The sequence below is a fragment of the Blastomyces gilchristii genome, assembly GCF_000003855.2.
Source record: "Blastomyces gilchristii SLH14081 genomic scaffold supercont1.18, whole genome shotgun sequence".
Classification (NCBI taxonomy): domain Eukaryota; kingdom Fungi; phylum Ascomycota; class Eurotiomycetes; order Onygenales; family Ajellomycetaceae; genus Blastomyces; species Blastomyces gilchristii.
The window spans coordinates 62,076-71,247 of record NW_003101665.1 but is presented as its reverse complement, the minus strand read 5'-3'; positions in this window follow the sequence as shown (position 1 = coordinate 71,247).

Below are 9,172 nucleotides of genomic sequence, written 5' to 3'. Positions count from 1 at the left end.
GGATTAGTAGCAGTATCTGTTATTGAAGATGAATAAACATGATATCTTCTTTACAGATTATAAGAATGTCTTTTCAGAAAGAAAAGTAGCAAAGTTTTCTGACATAAGATATAATATAAGATTTATCTTGAAGATAATGTAACAGTACTGTACAAGTCTCTTTATAACTTATCAGTAAAGGAATTAAATGTTCTGTATAAATATCTTAAGAAAGTATAATCAAAGAACTGAATACACTCATTAAAGAGTTCAGCAGAGACATTTATACTATTTATACTAAAGAAGAATAGTAGACTATGTCTATGTATAGACTACAGAGATCTTAATAAGATAATGATTAAGAATTACTATTTATTACTATTAATTAATAAGATGATTGATTAATTATCTGATGTAAAAATGTTCTTGAAGATTGATTTTCAGAATGTCTATCATAGAATCAGAGTTAATAAAGATAATATTTGAAAAATAGCTTTTCATATCAAGTATAGCAATTTCAAGTATTTTGTTTTATCTTTTAATCTTTGTAATACTTCAGTCATCTTTCAAACCTATATAAATGAGACACTGCAGAGCCTTGTTAATGTCTTCTGTATAGTATACTTAAATAACATTCTAATGTTCTCAAAAATAGAAGAAGAACATGATACTCATGTTTAAGAAGTGTTAAGTCACTTGAGACAGTATTAACTCTATATAAACACTGAAAAATACTCATTCTACATGCAGAAGATTGATTTCTTAGATTATATTATTGAAATTAATAATATTTTAATAAATAGAAGCTGAGTCTCTGTCATTGAGAACTGACTAATGCTGTGAATATATCATAAAATGCAGATATTTCTAGAATTTATGAATGTCTATAGATAATTTATCTATACATATTCACAGATTACTGTTCCTCTTATAGATCTGTTAAAGAGAAGTGTTAAAGATAGAAAAATAAGACTATTTATTCTCACTCAAGACACTGTAAGAGTATTTATAGAATTAAAACAAGCTTTTACAGATATTACAATATTGAATCACTTTAATCTTAACTTACTCAGTCAGTGTAAGACTGATATATCTGAGAATGAAATCTGTGAAATCTTTTCACAGTTGACACTGAAGATCTTTCAATATTGAAAGAATTGAGAAATAATAATCTTTGAAAATACAGATAATGAAATATCTGTAAGAGAAGACTTTTTTACAGAGTCTATAAGATACTATGAATAAAGATCAGTGATCTTCTTCTTCAAGAAGTTATTACTTATACAGAGAAGGTATGATACTTATAATCAAGAGATATTAGTAATTATTGAATTCTTTAAGATCTGATGATATTATCTTCAGAGTAGTAAGTACTCAGTGTAAGTTCTTACTGATTATACAAATCTGTGTTACTTCTTAACAATAAAGAGCTTGATAGAATATCAAGTCAGATGAGTAAAGCTGTTTTCAGAGTATGATTTCTATATCTGATACTGTTCAGATTAGCTTAATCTCACTGATACACTTTTTAGATGATCTGATTATAATATCATTAATAAAAAGAAGAATTCTATAAAAGAACCTCTATTATCACTGTAGAAGAAGCTGACTACAGAGAATTAAGATTCTCTGAAACTCAGAAATAGTGCTGATAAGACAGCTGTACAACTCAGTATAGAAGATGAAAGAAAACTCAGATCTCTGCAGAGAACTAACACTGAAGATTATAAGCTTCTTATATTATACAAGCATCAAATGCTCGCTTACGCTCGCTTTTCTGCTTGCGCAGCCCCCTCTACCACTTCCACCCTCCCCCTCCGACCCACTCCCTACCCCCCTCTTTACCACCCCCTTCCAACCCCTTTACCCTCTACTCCCCTCTACCACCACCAACTCTAACCGGCCTCTAACAACCCTCTCCCTCTGCCACCCTTCTTCGAATTCTGTATCACCCCGGACAACCTCTTATCGATTTCGTCCAATCCCTTCCAACCCTTCCACCCGTCTATCCTCTCTACCATCATCATAACATCTACCGGCTTCAACTCTCTCCCCCTATCAGTCTCTTTCACTCGTATCACCCCGTATCACTTCTTCCACCCCTTCCACCCTCTATTCCCTCTACTACCATCACCACATCTACTGCTTCTACCCTCTCCCTCTACCACTCTCTTTCACTCCGTATCACCCCGTATCACCTCTTCCACTCCTTTCACTCTCTACTCCCTCTACCACCACCACCGCGTCTACCGCCTCATAGCCCTCTCTATCACTTCCACTCTCTACCTCTACTCTCTTACCACCTCTTTCACCTCTACTCTCTCTATCATCACCACCGCCTCTATCACCCTGCAATTCCTCTCTATCATCATCATCATCTCTACCGCCTCACAACTCTCTTTATCACTTTCATTCTCTATCTCTACTCACTATTATCACTCTTTTCATCTCTTTCACTCTCTATTCTCTCTATCATTATTATTATCTCTACTTCTTCTACTACTCTCTTTCACTCTGTATCATCTCTATCATTATTATCAGATTAATCAGAGCTGTACAGACTGCAGAGTCAGCTATTCAATCTTACTTATAAATTCAAAGAGATCTATATAACATCACATGAGATTTTATTACAGAGTATTTAGCAGTATATACTATAAACACAGAGATCAAAATATGATAGAGATAGTAAGAGAGAAGTAGAGATAGTGAAAGTGATAGAAGAGACTGTAGAGTAGTAAAGATAATAATAATAATAGAGAGACTAGAGAGTGAAAAAGATAATAGAGAGAGATGATAGAGATAATAAGAGAGAGATAGAATGATAAAATGAGAGTAGAGATAGAGAGTGAAAGTGATAGAGAGTGCTGCGAGGTAATAGAGACAGTGTTAATAATAAAGGTAATAGAGATGATAGAGATAATAAGAAGTGATAAGAGATAATAAGAAGAGATTGAAGTGAAAGAAGTGTAGAGATAATAGAGATAATAGAGATAATAAGAGAGTAAGTGATAAGATGAGAGTAGAGTAGAGATATGAAGTGAAAGTAATAGAGAGAGCTGTGAAGTGATAGAGGCAGTAATAATAGATGATAATAATAGAGATGATAGAGATGATAGAGGTGATAGAAGTGATAAAGATGATAAGAGGTAATAAGAGATGATAAGAGAAGGTCAGAGTGAAAGAAGTGTAGAGATAATAGAGGTAATAGAAGTGATAAGAGAGTGAGTGATAAGATAAGAGTAGAGTAAAGATATGAAGTGAAAGTAGACTGATCACTGAGATCATGAATTTCATGTTTAATCTCATTTAATCTGATCTTATACATTTCTTGACATGAATTTCACTGAGACTGGCTATTAAAAAAACATGTAAAGTGACTATATATCAGATCTTAAAATGAAATCATGACTTGAAAAAAATAAGAAAGTGATTTCATTTGATCTCATTTAGTCTCATTCTCAGCATAAAGTTACTATTTTTAGACATTTTAAGGTTTTTTTTAGACTATTTTTAATTTTTTAAAAAGTAACACTTTTTGATAACACTTAAATGAGATTTAAAGTCATTTAAAGTAATAAAAATAATTTAAATTGAGAAGTGAAAATCATAATCTTATTTGAAAAATGTGATAAGAGTAGATAGTAAGTTTCACTGAGACAGTATAAGACTACTATCTAATGTTAAAACTGTGTAATGAGATCAGTTAAATTGATAATAAGACTATTAAAAAATCTGGTTCTGGTCTCAGACACAGTCACACAGTCAGTCTAAGTGAAAGTGATAGAGAAAGCTGTGAGATGATAGAGAAAGTGATGATAGATGATAATAATAGAGATGATAGAGATAATAGAGATAATAGAGGTGATAAGAGGTGATAAGAGATGATAAGAGAGAGTCGGAGTGAAAGAAGTGTAGAGATGATAGAGGTGATAGAGGTGGTAAGAGAGTGAGTGATAAGATGAGAGTAGAGTAGAGATATGAAGTGAAAGTGATAGAGAGAGCTGTGAGATGATAGAGACAGTGATGATAGAGATAATAGAAGTGATAGAGATTGATAGAGGTGGTAAGAGTGAGTAGTAAGATGAAGGTAGAGATATGAAGTGAAAGTAATAGAGGGTGCTACGGGGCGTTAGAGGCGGTGGTGATGGTAGAGAGTAGATAGAGTGATGCAATTGGCAGGCGCCACCGCGCCATAACTAGATTGGCCGCCGGGACTATGAATTTCATGTTTGGCCCCATTTGGTCTGATCTCATACATTTCTTGGCATGAATCCCGCTGGCCTGGCTATTAAAAAAACATGTAAAGTGACTATATATCAGATCTTAAAATGAAATCATGACTTGAAAAAAATGAGAAAGTGGTTTCATTTGGTTCCATTTAGTTTCATTCTTGGCATAAAGTTACTATTTTTAGACATTTTAAGGTTTTTTTCAGACTATTTTTAATTTTTTAAAAAGTAACACTTTTTGATAATGCTTAAATAAGATTTAAAGTTATTTAAAGCAATAAAAATAATTTAAATTGAGAAGTGGAAATCATGATCTCATTTAGAAAATGTGACAAGAGTAGACAGTAAGTCTCACTGAGACAGTATGAAACTACTATCTAATGTTAAAACTGTGTAATGGGATCAGTCGAATTGATAATGAGACTATCAAAAAATCTGGTCCTGGTCCCAGACACGGTTACACGGTCAGTCTAGCCACTACATATTCATGAATGGATTCATGGATTTGATGAGGTGCACGTGATATCATGTGAGGTCACGTTACAGGGCATTTTACTCTTATCTCAGCATGCTCAGCCTCTCTTCTCAATATTTTCGGATTAGCGCGACCAACTAAACTTCTTTAGACTTCTGCCAAGTTCTGCTAACTTCTGGATCAATAAGAGACTTCACATGTACTCACAACCTAATATCTCATAGAGAGTCTGAGAAGAAATGATTTCATTATATATGAAAAATCAACTTCACTTATATAAAATATTCAATTGACTTTGAAATCATATATCTACTCTAAATATCTGTCTAATCATTATCAAACTGATATTTTTTGAATTCTCAGTCATTCTGCTATTATCTCTGCTATTTTACAACTTACTACTTCTTCTCATCATATCACAATCATTGACAAAAGACAGTGTGTCTTTTGAATCTCAAGACACTCAATGTCAGACATACTTCAGTTAATATTCTTCATCACTTAAAGATGAATTCTCTCTACAATCACTATAGTCTTTCAACAATGTAGATGATGAATATAATATATCAGACAGTGACTTAACAGAGCTTGAATCTATTGATACTTCTTTAAAATTCAAGATCACTGATACTGATACTGATATCTCATGAGCTTGTTCACAATTAAACTGCTGTGACTTATAGCATCTGTCTACAATGTCTTATAACTGGCAGAAAAGACAGTTGAAATTATCTCATATTGTCAGAATATTACAGCAAAACAGTTGAGAAATGAAGATCTTTATAGAGGCTTGAACTCAGAGTTCTGATATCTTGACTCATTGATGATACAGTACTTCTACAAAGCAGTGAAATACACTATATTCAGCACTTTTCAAAGCAGAAATATTCAATGATAATCAATGTTATACTGTCTTACTTAAATAGAAGCTGAAATATCTTATCAACACTCTCTTCTTTATAAAATTCAATCATAATTCTGATCTGAATATCATTGACTTTCAGGCTGCTTTTGAGATTATTCAGATCAATGTATCAATCTGATTTAACCTACTTACTTCTGTTCTAAAAAATAAATACATCAATTGAAAGAGCTATGAATGAGACTCAGATGAAATAACAGCTATTAAACAGCTGTTTATTATTATAAGTATTATATATCACTCTTATTTCTTAAAAAACTCAAACTTCTTCAGCTCTATTCTCTCTGCATATTTTCATAGCTCAGAAGTAAAATGATAAGTGATAGAAATCATTTCTGGCTTTGAACTCTGTCACAGCTGTGTGATGAGAAATAGATTGATAATGAAAATTACTAAATAAGAGAAGATATGACTTAATATTCTTAACTTATTAATATTTCTATCTAATATCTCAAACTTCTAGTAATCTCTGATAATATCTATCATTTTCTGACATGTTCTTTGAACTTCTATTAACTTCTGATTCAATCACTTGACTAATTCTTACTGTTAAATTAAACTTCAGCAGCTTGTTAAAGATTCTTGAGCTGTTATAGTCTATAATAATATGAACTTTAAGAAGACTGTACAAGATGAGATAATCAGATACAATGATTTCATAGCTACTATGACTACTGCTGCTGTGATTATTTCTCTTAATATTTCAGAAACTGATCTAACTCAGATTATGCATGATTTTATAAGACTATTAACACTGTAAGAAATCATTGATGCATCTGATATGACAGACAATGATAATGAGCTTCAGAAGTAAATAACATCATGTCTTATTTCAGATACTGTTTAAAAGATTTATAATAATGAGATTAAAAGTGTTTTCAGTACTGTAAATGATTTATTATCTCAAATATCTGTTATTAATACACTTTCTGTGCATAGAATGTGTTTTCAGCAGTTGAGTGCTATTTTTGAAAATGAGGACACTATTGTGAGAACTATGAGAGTTCATGAGAAGATATTTAATAATTTTCTTGATTTATTAAGAGATTATACAGCATTTTCAACTCATCTCTTTTCAGTGTATGAATATGCTTTAACTACAAAACTTATTCAGTCAGTCAAGATGAAGCAGTTAAAATCTACAGATATCTTTGAACAGTGTAACTGACTTCATTTCATTTCTGAATGATTTTATATTTAAATGAATCTACTCTTCATCATTGTCTATACTTATTTTGAAGTCAGAGTCTCTGAGAAGGCTTATCACTGTATTCAGTTTGATCTCACTTATTAGAACTGAAATTCTATGACTGCTGTTAATCTGAAATATTATCTTCTTAAGTCAGTGATTTCTCAGAGCTTTGCATCTCAAAGTCTTGCTCTATTTTATACTATTATACAATATTGAGATTATTCAGTTAGCAATTTTAAGTGCTCAGAAGATATCAATTCTATTATACAACAGCTTAGTTCTTCACAGTATCTTCAGCTTATTGAAGATATATACATCAAAGCATTTACTCTTAATGTCTGAAATGAAATCAACTCTCAAATCTCTCAGCTCACTCAAGATATTGAATTTCATATCATATGTTATCTTCTCTAAGAATGTGAATTATTCATTTAAATACACTATGCTGTTAAGCATGATGATATTGAACTTCTTAAGTACTTCATTTCATCTCTGATTATCTTCTTTCTTGATACTGATTAATATAATTATGTCACTGAGATGCTTCATTATTTTTAAATACTTTAATCTGTTAAAACTCCTTCTCTGTATTGAGTGATTATGATCACAGGTCTTATCAACTGATCTGAAAAATTCAGCTTCTTTAAAGCAATTGATCTAGGTATGAAACATCTCAATGATAGCTATAAGCTGAAGATGAAATGCTATAAAAATTCAATAAAGAATATCTATCTTATATTTAATCAAGTCTGTCTGTCAAATACATGAGTTCATCAGCTATGATAAATTTTAGAGTCTATCTTTGAGTGTTCACTTACTGAGGAATATACAAGTACTGTTACTAAGCTTGAGATATTCTCTACTGCTAGAAGTCTGTTGAAGAATGATTATATCTCATCTTAAGATTTACTTTTACTGTTAAAGAAATATATGTTTGACTTCTTGAATATACTTTTAATTGAAGTGAAAGATCTGAAGAAGAAGATTGAGCACTTTAATCAAGTATGAATTCAGCAGCAGTTGATTGCAATGAACTTGAATTTAAATGATATAATTATTAATGCTGAAGTTAAGTCTTATTCTGAGAAATTCAATGATAATATAGAGTAAGATTCTATTTTTATTGAAAATATACTATTTTTATCTACTGTAAATAATCTATCTGATACTTTGAAAACAATTCTGAAGAAAAATAACTAAAATTGATGAATATACTGAAGCTTTACTTACTTTATCTTTCTTTGATATACAATGTTACATTTTCACTGATAAATATATTAATAATAGAACTTCTATATTATTCTGTCAACTTGTGAGTTAATCAAATATCAAGATTTAAAATAAATATGATTAACATCTGACAAATTTTATTTTTAAGATATCATTTTTCAATATTAACTAATTTATATTTATAACTGATACTTATAAAGAATGTCTGTATAGAATCTTCAATATATTCATCTGTATGAATTACTTGTTTATTAGAGTTCTACTTGAAATCTTCTTCATGAAGCAGAGCAGTATAAATAAAATAAGAATCTAAATCATCAGAGTACTGCTTCTCAGTGAAGAAGAAGATGATCTCTTTAACAGCAACTGATGTGACCATGTCAGTGAGAATGCACTGAGATTCTTGAGCTTGTATTTAAAGATGCTATACTCATTCTTACATGCAACAATCTGACAGTGAGAATAAGAATCTCTGAACTTGACTATCTGAACTCTCTTCTTCTCAGAGTACACTCAACATTTCTCATTATTCTCTTGATAGATAGCACATCTGTTCTCTCTCAGCAGCTGCTCACTCAGCTCTGTCTTCATTATCTAATTAATATGGCCTCACATTCTCTGTTTCTGCAGAGAGAAGCACTGGAACTTCTTGTGAAAGACTAATCATCATTTTCCTGATTCCTGGAACTGATAGAATGATGAGCTCTTACTCATTATTCAATTTCAATCCTGTCTTGACTGACTTGTCAGCTGTGTCTGCTTCCAACAGACATAGCTGGCAGACAGAGTGTTGAGAGGAAGAGGAGTGTTATATAGTATTGTTAGCAGTGGCAGCAGCAGCAGGGGAGAGAGAGTGCTCAACATAGAGAATAGCTGAAAGAGTGAGAAAGATGAGCTCATCAGTGCAGAGAGTGAAGAGAGTCATAATAACTCTGAAGAGAGAGAGAGAAAGCTAATATGACATGTCAGTGATTGATTCTTTCTCTATCACATATATCTCATTCATATTCATATTGCTTACTTGATTGATTCTGATGAAACTTCTTTCTCTGCAAAGAACAGAGAAGAGAAGAAGTCTGAGAAAGAGAGAGAGAAGTGAGAGCAAGAGCTGCTATGTAATAATATTAACTTCTTATTTTCTT